Source organism: Saccostrea cucullata, unplaced genomic scaffold (assembly GCF_032062105.1).
Source record: "Saccostrea cucullata isolate Sc308-1 unplaced genomic scaffold, CSIRO_AGI_Scuc_v1 ctg406, whole genome shotgun sequence".
NCBI lineage: Eukaryota > Metazoa > Mollusca > Bivalvia > Ostreida > Ostreidae > Saccostrea > Saccostrea cuccullata.
Window position 1 is genome coordinate 1,042,428 of NW_026930103.1, and position 12,852 is coordinate 1,055,279.

Below are 12,852 nucleotides of genomic sequence, written 5' to 3' on the forward strand. Positions count from 1 at the left end.
TGTAGATCTTCCTTTGGGTACTATCCATTTGCAGGGCTTACTTGTGCAGCTTTCCTGGGGCTTGCCTTGATATGGTTCAGTGCAAAGAGTAAACTTCCAATGTGGCTACAGCTCTGACCTAGCCTATTTTAAAAATAGTCGTAGATTTTAGATGAAGTTATAATCAAAGGAGTAAAAAAAATTGTTTGCATATAACTCTGAAAATACATACCCCACAGGACACTGACAATATGCATGGTGTATTTTTGTCACAGACTGTCCATTCCTAGACAAACAAAGGTAAAGCTGGTAGTGGTGCTTCTTCATGGAAGCCGGGCACTTAGCACTGATGTATATAATAGTAGTATCTATCTAAAAATCAAATAGAGAATAATTTAAACATACCAGTTAACTAACAGTGTTACAATAACTATTTATCAATTCTAACATTTACAAATATGAAAATGAACATAACTGATAAGTACAAATGAGCACCACTAAATTATAAAAATAGAATACTGTTCCATAAATAATAAACTATGTGCACTAATCATTTAAAAGGAGTGTTGAATTTAGAACTATGTCTAACAGAACAAAAACATTGTTTGTTTAACTCTGACACGCTAATATCCTGGACATGGCCGGTGTAAAGACGAATAAAGACCCCCATCGAATAATGACCGGGGGTCATTTTTCAACGACAAAAAATGACCCCCTACCCGTAGAAAAAAATCATTTTTTGTAGAAAAAGTGTCATAGGGGTCATTATTTTATATGTTAGTCCTATAAAAAATTGACCCCCATTGAAAAATGACCCCCTTTAAAGTGAAAAGAGATTCTTTAATTGTCAAGTAATAAAATTTCTTTTTAATTTCCTCCTTATAGTGTTTGCTTAAAGAATAATATTCCACTTGTTTTTTTAAATCAAACCATGCAACAATCAGGTTCCAATACTCTTTAATAGAAAAATTAATTTTTCTTCCATTTCAACTTTTACTTGTATAAGTTTGGCAAATCCTTTTTCACAATGAAAAAGGAGGAAATACCCCCCCCCCCCCCCAAAAAAAAATAAAATTACGTTAAATCAAAAAAAAAAAAAAAATAAATGAAAAGCAAAAATATGAATAAAACTCTATACCTTTCAATTATACTGAAAGAGGCTCTAGATAAAATATTGAAATGAAGTTAAGCCTTCACACAAGTTCTATCATATCATTTATATATAATTTACTTCGCCATGATTAAAGCATACTTTAAATGTTGGTGGGGGGTATACTTGAAAGTATTGTGGCAAAGTAACAGTTGAAAATTAGTAGAATAGTAGATCATTTTAAGCTTATTTTTAGTCCCTCCTTATAGAAAAATAAAGGTAGGGTAGTTTTTTTTGTTGCTTTTGTTGATAATCGACTTCCTCCTAAATTAGTAAGGGGGTGGGTGGGCATAACACCTAAAAACATGCCCTGTAAAGCTATGGGCTAGTGTAAAATACACATTCTAATGCAAAAACTATGCATGTAGACATAACCTTTTGATTTAGCACACAGTATTCATTACATTTCTTAATTCTTGTTTTACTCCACCCTTTTACCCAGTTCTGAGAATATTTTTCAGAGAATTTAATACGAAAATCAGAACTAACATTTTCATTTTTGTAACGTTTTCTTTATACTGTATTATAATATGAAAAATTAATTGAAGACATTTCTTTTTATGTCCTTGTAATCGAAGATTCGGGGGTATATAGTTTTATCGTGTCCGTCTGTATGTCTGTCTGTCTATCTGGCGGTCTGTTTCTCCGCAAAAACTTTAACCTTGACCATAACTTTTCATTTATTGTAGCTATGCCTTTCATATTCAATATGTGTATATTCCTTGTGACAAGACCTTACTTTGGGTACCACCAAATTTGACCTTTTGACCTTTACCTTGGAGTTTGTCCCATTTTACAAAAAAATGCCAAATTTTTAATTTACTTTGGCTATAACTTTTTAACTGTAGATACTAGTACTCTCATACTTCACAAATGTAATCCTTGTTACATTGAACCTTTCTTAAGAAACCATCAACTTTGACCTTTGAGTTTGACCTACCTTTCAAACACTTATCCTCAGCCATTAATTTTGAACAAGTGGTCTAGGGCTTTCCTATTTTTCAGTTGTATTTCTTGTGAGAAGACCCTACTTTGGGTACCATTATATTTAAATTGCATTTAAAAAAAGTTTTATCTTCGCTATGTTGCCATACAGGGGCATAGCTGTTTCACAAACACATTTTTTTTATATATGAGAGGAGTTGCGGATAACAAATGGATACCCCAAAGCGTAACAGACGGACGGACGGACGTCCCGATCACTATATACCCTCCCGCTTTTCAAGCGGAGGATATAATAATATGTTATACTGCTGATTTTTTCTGTCAGTACGATGATTTCCACCATCGAAAAACAATGTTTACCTAACCCTTTAGGCTCGATAAATCTTTACTCCTTTAGATTCTGAATCATCGCATTGACCTTAAGGTTTCGTCAAAGGTCAACATGTCCAATTTTTTTTTTACAATAGCCCTAAAACTATGTGAGGTATAAAGTTAAAACTTTTACAGTTTATAAATTTTTCATCGATTAACAGATAGAAAGTATCACTTGATGAAAAAAATAAACTTGGAGAAAATACTAATCGAGAAAAACTCTTCTTAAAAATGCATATATTTTCAAAAAATACTCCTAATTAATTCCGTGCTCTTAGTGAAAACCATCATTGCAGAAACAAAATATGTTTATCAATGAAGGGCAAGTTGGACTTGGACAGCTTCTGGAAAGTTGTTTTCCCTGTTTATTTTGTCCAAATGTTAAGACTTGAAAGTGAAAGTACATTGCAAATGGCAGATTTTAAAGGGGTCTTGTCTTTATACATACATGTATCATGCTTTCAATAACAGCCTTTCAGAGACCATTCATGTCCAACTTGCCCTTCAATGATAAACATAATTATATTATTTCTGCAATGTTGGTTTTCACAAAAAGGACAGAATTAAGTAGGTGCATTTTTTCTTTATACATTGTATATGCACATTTTCTGATACAATTTTTCTATTAAAAAAATATCTTTTAAAAATATTTGTTATCAAGTGATATTTTCTATCTATTAATCAATGATATATTTATAAACTGTAAACGTTTTGACTTTTTACCACACATAGTTTTGAAGCTATTGTAAAAATATTTTTTAGACATGTTGACCTTTGACGAAACCTTAAAATATAGCTATAATCGTATGTTATGAGATCAACATATCATCAATTTATTCCAAATAAGCTCAGGTGAGCATTTTGGCCAATATGCTTCTTTATCTAATTTTTTTTCCCCTTAAAAATTTCAGCTTTAATCCACAGGGAGTCATTTTTCTACGGGGGTCATTTTTCTTCACGTGGGTTCTGCAAATTTTTAGGTTGGTGACACTTTTTCTACGGGCAAAAGAGTCATTTTTCTACGTCGAATAATGACCGGGGGTCATTTTTCGCTGTCGAAAAATTACCCCCGGTCATTATTCGATGGGGGTCATTATTCGTCTTTACACCGGCGAGTGTTCATGGCGGCAGTGACATCTGTCGTCTTACTTTCCAGGGTACTTCACGGCACTGCCGATAGTGTACAATATACAATGTCCGTTATGGTTGTTTGTAACACGCGATGCTGCATTTACAAAATTCTGTAATCTTGTTAATCTTGTTAACCTGTTAAAAATACTGTCGAAAAATTTGGGATCAAATAATTGTTACAGACACTGTTAAGATTACATGCTCATTACATTCTAGTAACTTTGTTTAGCTAAGATAAAAACTAATTTTGAAAGAAACTATAACTATTTTCTAGCAACAGAATAAAAGTCGCTGTTAATGAACGATGATCAATATGATTAAGATAAAAAAAAAATGATTTCAGACTGATATATTTTCTGTTACTCGCGGTTATATTTTTTTCATTCAATAATATTATTTACTCTGTTAGTCTGAATACTAGGTTATTGTACTATCATAGTCAATGTCTTTTTCATCAAGTCCCTAAATATATCTCTGTAAATAAAAAAAATATCTATTATAGTTATTTGTTTTTACGAATCAAATTTCATGCTACATTTATTTATCATCAATGAAAACTATTTAACAAACCCTCCTTTGATATGGTATTTAAAAAACGATAAATATAAAAATAAGAGAAAAGAAAGTACAATACCAATCAATGACATTGTCCAAAAAATGTCACTCATCTTTAATGAATATCGTGCGTAAGCGTTGTAACCCCCCCCCCCCAAAAAAAACCCCCACAAGGTCTCCTTGTATGATTACATGTAAATATAAAATTTAACCGTGATCCACTAAAATCGGTCATGGCAGTGTGGAGTATAACGATGCGCAGATCTGATGGCACGAAACTGATGGCCCGGGAGTTAAAGATCTCTCAATGCTTCACAGTTCAAATAATTGTAACAATTCATCGGCCTTTCTATAAAATATTAATTCATTATTTTTCTTTTACATGTAAGATCCTTCGAGAACTTTATATTCAAATAAGAAATGTAAGCTACAAATTTACATCTGAACTGTGAAGCATTAAGGGATCTTTCTCGCTCCCGTGCCATCAGTTCTGTGCCATCAGATCCTTGCATCGTTATACTCAGTCGTGCCATGATCAATGCACAAATCTATAGGAAGCAATAGAAGTTACTTATTCTTGTGCAAACGTCAACCAATATGCTGTTGTTGTTGTTTATTTATTTGTATATAAGATTTGGTTTTTAATTTTTTTTTGTGCTCTATTTCACTGCACATAACTCAGCAATGAGGGATCTTTCTCGTTCGCTGATCCTTAGGCCCCGTGTCTTCAGCTCCTGAGTAAATTGTTCTCAAACATGCTCTGGCCGAGTTTCTCTTCAGCAATTCAAAATATACAATATTTTAAGGGGGCCGACTATAGTTTTATTGTGTGAAAACTACAATAGCGAAACCCTTCATTTTTATCCCATATATAACTTACATTAACTTAGTGTACGAGGGTCATTCAAAAAATACGTAGACAATGCTTCTCATCGTCATATAATTATTGCAAGAATATTAATCAACACATTGTCGTAAATATAAACATTTATTTTGTCGAAGTGTGAAGTTTCATTTCATTTGATTAAATAGAACTCATGTTAGCCAAAATTTAAACCAATATGTTTTGTTACCACGGAACACGGTTATAACCAATATCGTAACGTCAAAGACAACGTTGAGAAAGTTTGTCAAAATTATACTAATTTTCTTAATTTCAAACACGGTTTGTAGCGTCTTCTCCATTCAAAAAAAACATATCCATAACACTTAACACCTAGATTGCGAAGAAATATACAAATACAGCTCGAATAAGAATGTCATTGTTTTCAAATTCTTTAATTTACCATGTAACTCTATTAATTCTACATCAGTGAAACACACATCACGTTCAACGACGTTCCTAACTCTTTCGACAATATTTTTAACTTTAGCCTGTTTCTTTAAAGGCAATCCATCGTCCGATTCAAACTCGCTACCACTAAAAAACTGTATTTTCCATTTATTACAAATACACAGGTTATTTTTCATACAGATCCTGGTGTATACGGAATTTTTAAGCTTGTAGAAGAAGTTTCTCGAATGTAAAGTACAATTTTATTGCTACTTGCTGCTCCGTGACGTAACCAACGTCATGGTTTTTTGCTTTTTTTTAATCAAGTCCATATGTATTTAGAAACTAATATCTTTTAAATGGAGCGACATATTACATAACCTGATTTCCTTTTAATTAATACAGCAATACTTTATTTAAACATGTAAATTTTACTTTGTTTCAGCTCCATTTATTAGAGGTATGGCTGTAAATACTATAAAGTAAAAAATAGTAATTTACTCAATTTTGACGGTGCTCCGTGACCCCATTTTTGCTGTTCTAAATCCTTAGTAATTTTATCAAATATGAAGATACATTCCAATTTTTTTTCTCAAATTATTTGATTCTGTTGTTAAAATATTTTTACCAAATTTGGATACAAAATGACGTTAAATAAAAAAGTTAGGACAAAAGTCTATGAACTTTTTGAATGACCCTCGTACATGCAAAGTTTGGGGGAAATCTACCGTCCAGGTATTTTTGAGGGGCCATCTCAAAATACAGGTACATTTACTATAGGATTATGTAGGAAAATGCCAATTTTTAGCACTTAAAAGCAAATTATACAAATACTACAATAGACATTTTGTTCAAACTATAATATTTGATGAGTAATACAATACTATACAATATGTGTAAGAAACACAAAATTCTACCGTCTTGTTACAAGAGGGGGCATCTCAAAATGAAAAAAATTAGCAAATTGTACTATTTTTATAGAGTATTACAAGATATGACGTACACAATGGATTCAAATGAAAACATAATAAAAATATTGGAGATATTCTCAAATTTCTATGTTTTAAATTTCAAGAGCGTATCTTTATTACTTTTTCTTTAATAATATTTTTATTACCCCTTTCTTTAAGAGCTACAGATTATCATAACGTCAGAAACACACTGCAACGACGTCAACCTACCTATCAATTGAAAAATCGGTTAAAAAATCAGTTATATCAAATTGTAATTACATTTGTGTACCTATGATTTCTTAATTTTGTTTAATTTTAATAATTAAGCGAAAAAAGTTGCATTAAAACAGTAAATACGCTTCATTTTACAATGATGCGCGAAATATTGCGCAATGGAAACTATAGTCGGCCCCCTTAATTATAATTGCTTATTTTTTTGGAAAATTTAACCAATATTCTACATGTCGTGTTCATTTACTCGCACGCAGGGCCCGTGTCTGTCTGTAGCTCCTTAGCATATTTTTAATCCCCCCGTGCGATACCGATTTTCTCAACACAGATTTAAAACACACAGATAGAAATTATTTATTATTGTGAAAATTTTATCCAATAGTCTGCACTTGTGTTCTATATTTAGAGGACTTCCTATTATTTGAAATAGACGAGTTATGATCACAAACCTCAAGTCCCGTTTTCAAATAATTTATTTGTCAAACAATTTCATTTAATCTTCTTTGCTTTGGCATGTAAATGAATTGCTTTTCCTTGAACATCTGACTATAGTCATCAGTAATACATATCATTTTACAGTACAATATTATGATTGTTTTTTAATATTTATTATTCAATATTAAACATGCAGCTGCTGCTTTTTGACATTTTATAAATGTGGCAAGCATTACAGTTTATATTGTTTTTAAACAAGATAAAATCATTGTTACACTTTGTCACTTTTTTGTCTTTAATAACGCTCAGTAGTCCCTAGGATACTGGAAACCTGTGTACTGCGATGAAGGGAATGAGGTACGAATGACACTCACAACACATGCTGGAATCACTTTTCTGAATTTATTACCAAGGCGATGCCACAGCCATCTTGTGTATCTTCTATATGCAATGTAGCGGTAGAGTCTGAAAAAAATTAAAACCATTAAAATCAGTACAGAAAAACAAAAATATTATGAAAATTTTTGTTGCACAAGGAAATTTTATCTTTTTATGCTTTCTCATTGACTATTTTGTATAAGTTCTATACCTTTTCATCATAATCAAAAAAGAGATACGAATTTATATCAAACATTTTAGCTGCCTTATCTAATGACCCGGAATAAAAACTTAAACTTACTCATGCACGGGTTCTTCATCTCCTATTGGGCAATTGTAGTCTAGATACTCGTAGAAACCGAGCTCGAGGACATGCCTATTAATTAAGGCAATTGACTTGGAAAGCTTCGTGCTTTGTAATGCAGGTGATGTCTGCTTCTTCTAGTTTGAGCTGGCACACCCCAAAGCTGTGGCAACATCTCCTCTCTATGGCAGTTGGCATGTCAATACAGTTATGACAGTTGCACTTAAGAGAAAGTAAAATAATACACATTGTAGGGGTACATAAAAATTGTGATGTATATATAATGATGTTTTTAATCATATTACTTTTGTAAATGAGTTTCCATATAATTATCTAGATTGCAAAGTAAATTGACAAACCATTTTAGAGTGAATTCAAAACAGATTTAAAGTAAGGCAGTGTAATAATGACAGTGTAAAAAAAAGGATAGTCATTGCAAGAATTGATTTAAAAAAATATAATTATCACTTCGACTACTCATTTAACCTTCCCAATTTTCATAATGAGCGCATAATTATATACACGCGCACTCCAATCAATCGTAATTACCCTTGAGCTTTTAAATCAAAACTTTCATCACTAATGACATATAAAAAACATATTGGGTTGTTTAGGAGATTTTGAAGGTAAACTTCACATTGATAAGGTTGTACTATAAATTGAATTTCTTCGTAGTGAACGTCTACCTCGGCCATGATTACGATATATTAACCAATCCAAGTACTGAGACAGTACTGAAAGACGGGGTCAAAATAATTTTCATGCTAGATTTCACAAATGTGTTTTTTTTAAACGAGTTTTGATATTTTTTTTAATAAACAAACTAAAAACAAAACTATAAATAATATAAATTCGCGTTTTTCATTTTATTTGAAGTATAAACTTCAATAATTGCTAAGTCTAGAAACCTTTTTAAATTGTCCGAATTTCACCTGGCCCGAATTAATGTTTCTCCGGAAGTAAACAATGGATGATGCGTACGCAGTCCTAATACTACGCAGGAGAGTGCTTTGTTTACTGCTGTGTTTTACAACTAATATTTTGAGTTTACGTTTACAAAATGCTTCAATAATTTGATTTAGAAAAAAGTTCATATATCACTTTCTTCAGTTTGAAAGAGAATGTTTATATTTTGGTCAAAACTATTTCTGCACTCTTTCACATAGCGTAGATTTAATTCATGTGTTATCACCACGACTTCCTTTTTGAGGGTTCTGACAGTAAACTAATAGACGGGGTCACGTGACCCCGTCTAAAAAACGGCTTCGTTCACGTTGTTTTGATAAGCTAGTAGTAGATATTGCGTCACAGATTAAATCAGCCAATCAGATCGCTCGATATAGACACATCCCCGCGGTCTATTTCGAGATATTTCAGGGGTTTTCTACAGGTAATGTTTACCGTGTCTAATCGACGCCCGGTGGTGAAAACTTGAAAACACTTCATTTAAAGTAAAAACTACCATTTTTCAGTGAGGAATTGTAAATTTATTTTCATTGCCGGAGACCTTTAAGACTGTATCTCAAGTTTCCAATAACTTTTGACAAAATACTATTATAATAGTTACTTAAACACCCAATTTTATGGTAACGCCCCAAAAATCTACCTGAATCAAGATCAATAAAATACCGCCTGTCAATCATTAAAAAATCAATAGCTTCTGATTTGATTGACAGGCCAGCTACCTGTGCTACCTGATAATCTGAGTTTGCATGTTTTGAAGACAATTGCCTGGTCACGCGTCGCATCAAACACTTTCATGTACCCGCCTTGTATACACAGCTGATACTCACGGGTTACAAAAACCACTGTGTCCAGTACTCGTAAGGTCTAATGTTGGTAATTTTATTTCAAAAAATAATTTAGAGTAGATAATCAAATCACTGATTTCAAAAAATATTTGTTTTCCTCGCGACCATTTGGTACTTGTAAGCCACATGTCGTCCATATATCTGTAGAATTTAGGTTCATGTCCACAGAAACTTTCTTTTCACCTCAGTATTGGAAGTCCACTGATTAAAATTATGAAAAAAATAGAATATAACAAATAAGTGAAGATGTTCAGCACAATCGACATGGTTTACAAAAAATGTCATGTTTGTATAATGGATTTAATCTACACGATGTTGTTAACAGAGACGTGGTAGTAAATAACTGTTAGAATTGTTGCTCGAATTTCCTCGATCGTTAACTCGAGCTCGTATCCGTGTTTTAATTTCTCATGAAATCCTACAGGTTTCCTCGTACAGTTAGATAATACAAAGTTTGTGGATAAAATACTCATATTATTCAATAAAAAATTTCAACCAATTTAATGTTGTAATCTTGTCCGAAATAACTTGATGGCTTGTCCGAGTTGTCTGAAAGTTGTCCTTGAATCTTCACTTTATTTCAGCCACATTTCTCACCTCCTCTAGTTGAAGATCATGAAGTGCAGAACACGATCTCGATTTTAATTCCAAATATTTGAATGCCGAGTACTAGGCCTAATGTAGTATTTTGTATAACGTTGTGGATTTGCACATTGAATATAATTACAGTGAAACATGTGTTTAATGGTGAATGCATAATTTTTCTAAAAAATTTGTATGTAATTCGTAAATAAAATTAGCTAGGAGTTGGGGTCATATTATAATATAGATTTAGCTTGTACAGCTGATCATGAATAAATGAACTGATTTTTCATGTTTACATACTAGTAAATAAAAGTGTACTTATTTAAGGTAGCACTAGTACCAGATTGACATTAGATCCCTCTTTCCCCCATTGAACTTGGGTGCATGGGCCAATGTGGACATTTTACTATCAAGATTGAAGAATTCACTAAATCTATAATAATTATTATCTATTTTCAAAAATGAATTTTCTTTCGTTACTCTCAACTCATTCAATGAGAGAAGAAACAAAAAAGTAATCTTACACTCAATCTGTGGTTTGAATTTTCCGACTCGCAATAAACCAAGAAAAAAAAACTAAATATAGTACGGGCATGTCTGCTTTTTAGCTCTACTGGTCAGAGACCAGAAGAGCTTATGCGATAGTAAGGTGTCCGTTGTCCGTCCGTCTGTCTGTAAACAATTTTTCAAAACGCTACTCCTCCTACAGTTTTGGTCTGATTTCAATATTACTTGGCACACAAGTAGACTACATTAAGATACATAAAATAGTGCATCGGTTTTTAATTTCGATGAACTGTGTAACCATGGTTACTAAAAATAGAATTTTCTGTGAAATTCTTTTAAAATGATACTCCTCCTACAGTTTTGATCTGATTTCAATATAACTTGGCACACAGGTAGACTACACTAAGATACATAAAATAGTGCATTGGTTTTTTTTATTTCGATGAACGGTGTCGCCATGGTTACTAAAAATAGAACTTTCTGTGAAATTCCTTTAAAACGCTACTCTTTCTACAGTTTTCGTTTGATTTCAATTTTACTTGGCACACAAGTAAACTACACCAAGATACATAAAAAAGTGAATTGGTTTTTGATTTCGATGAACGGTGTTGCCATGGTTACTAAAAATTTACTTTGAAATTCCTTTAACATGCTAGCGTAACTCCTCCTGTGATCTGATTTCAGTATAACTTGGCACACAAGTAGACTACACTTAGAAACATAAAATGGTGCATCAGTTTTTGATTTCGACGAACGGTGTTGCCCATGGTTACTAAATATAGAATTTTCTGTGAAATTCATTTTAAACGCTACTCCTCCTACAGCTTTGGTCTGATTTCAATATAACTTGGCACACAAGTAGACTACATTAAGATACATAAAATTGTGCATCGGTTTTTGATTTCAATTAACTGTGTTGCCATGGTTACTAAAAATAGAATTTACTGTGAAATTCCTTTAAAACTCTACTCCTTTTACAGTTTTGGTCTGATTTCAATATTTCTTAGAACTCTAGTAGACTACACTAAGATTCATAAAATAGTTTATCGGTTTTTCATTTCGATGAACAGTGTTGCCATGGTTACTAAAAATAGAATTTTCTGTGACGCTACTCCTTCTACAGTTTTGGTCTGATGGCATTGGCTTCTTTTCTCATCCTTTGTCATACGTACAAACCAGTAGAGCTAGTCTCGACAGAGACTTCTGGTTCAAATTAAACTTAGATAAATAACAATGTATTATATTACTCTCCATATGATCATGAAGTTGACACAACATCTGATCAACTATTAACATTTACAGAGGATAGTAAAAGAGCATCAATAAAATATTTATTTGAAATTGATTAAAATTAATTAATCTTTCTTTTAAATCAAATAAATAAAAGAGAAAGGGGTGTTTCTTCCTCTTTTTTTGGAAGGGGGGGGGACGTTAAGGAATTTGAACAGCACAGTGCTCCTTAAACTGAAAAAAAAATTGCCCCTGGAGATTCAGGGTTATTTGTGTGATTTCCGCTCCAAGGGAGCTAAAGTTCCACCTTCTAGGCTGACAAGTTTGATACCACTGTACATGTAGGCGAAATAAAAAAAAATCCTAGGCCTACCATTGTAATATTTTAGTGGGTTAAATCATTTTCAACTTCCTTTCTTGCTTGTTTGTTTGCTATTATATTTGAAGACTTGGAGAAAGAAAAAAAAATACTCCAAATGATTAATAAAATTAAAATAAATAAAATTGAGTGTATACGTTACACCACAACACCAAATGTCATTGACTAAACCCAAATGTCCAAGATATTTGATATTCGCTACATGAAAAATGCTGGAGATGAAAACTATTTAAGGTTGAAAATGAAAAATTGAAAAAATCCCAGAAATGAAATTCAGCCGTTTATTATCGAGCTATGGGAAAACGACAGTTAATGTGACTTCAAATTTTTCAGTACCACACATATATACAAATGGCAATATATACTTGATTTTAATTGATCAGTTAATTTAAACATCAAGACTAGAGAAACCTTAATTATTTATTATGATTTATTATATTACGTGTAATCTATAGGATTTATTTTTTTTACTTTTTATATATGGTATTAGTTTATACTAAGTGTACTTATATCCACAAAATTACTACTCTCAAAATATATATTTTTTTACTAAGTCTAGAATGCCCACGACTTAATCTAAACAATTAGTGAAGTTAAAAAATCTGTAACATTTAGGAACTGAAAAAGTTTAATA

At 32.1% G+C, this 12,852-nt stretch overlaps 1 pseudogene; it reads right to left on the bottom strand.

Annotated features, from left to right (window-relative positions):
- Positions 1–7,329: 7,329 nt before the first annotated feature.
- On the bottom strand, positions 7,330–7,916 carry LOC134282856 (uncharacterized; annotated as a pseudogene).
- Between the last annotated feature and the right edge of the window lie 4,936 nt (positions 7,917–12,852).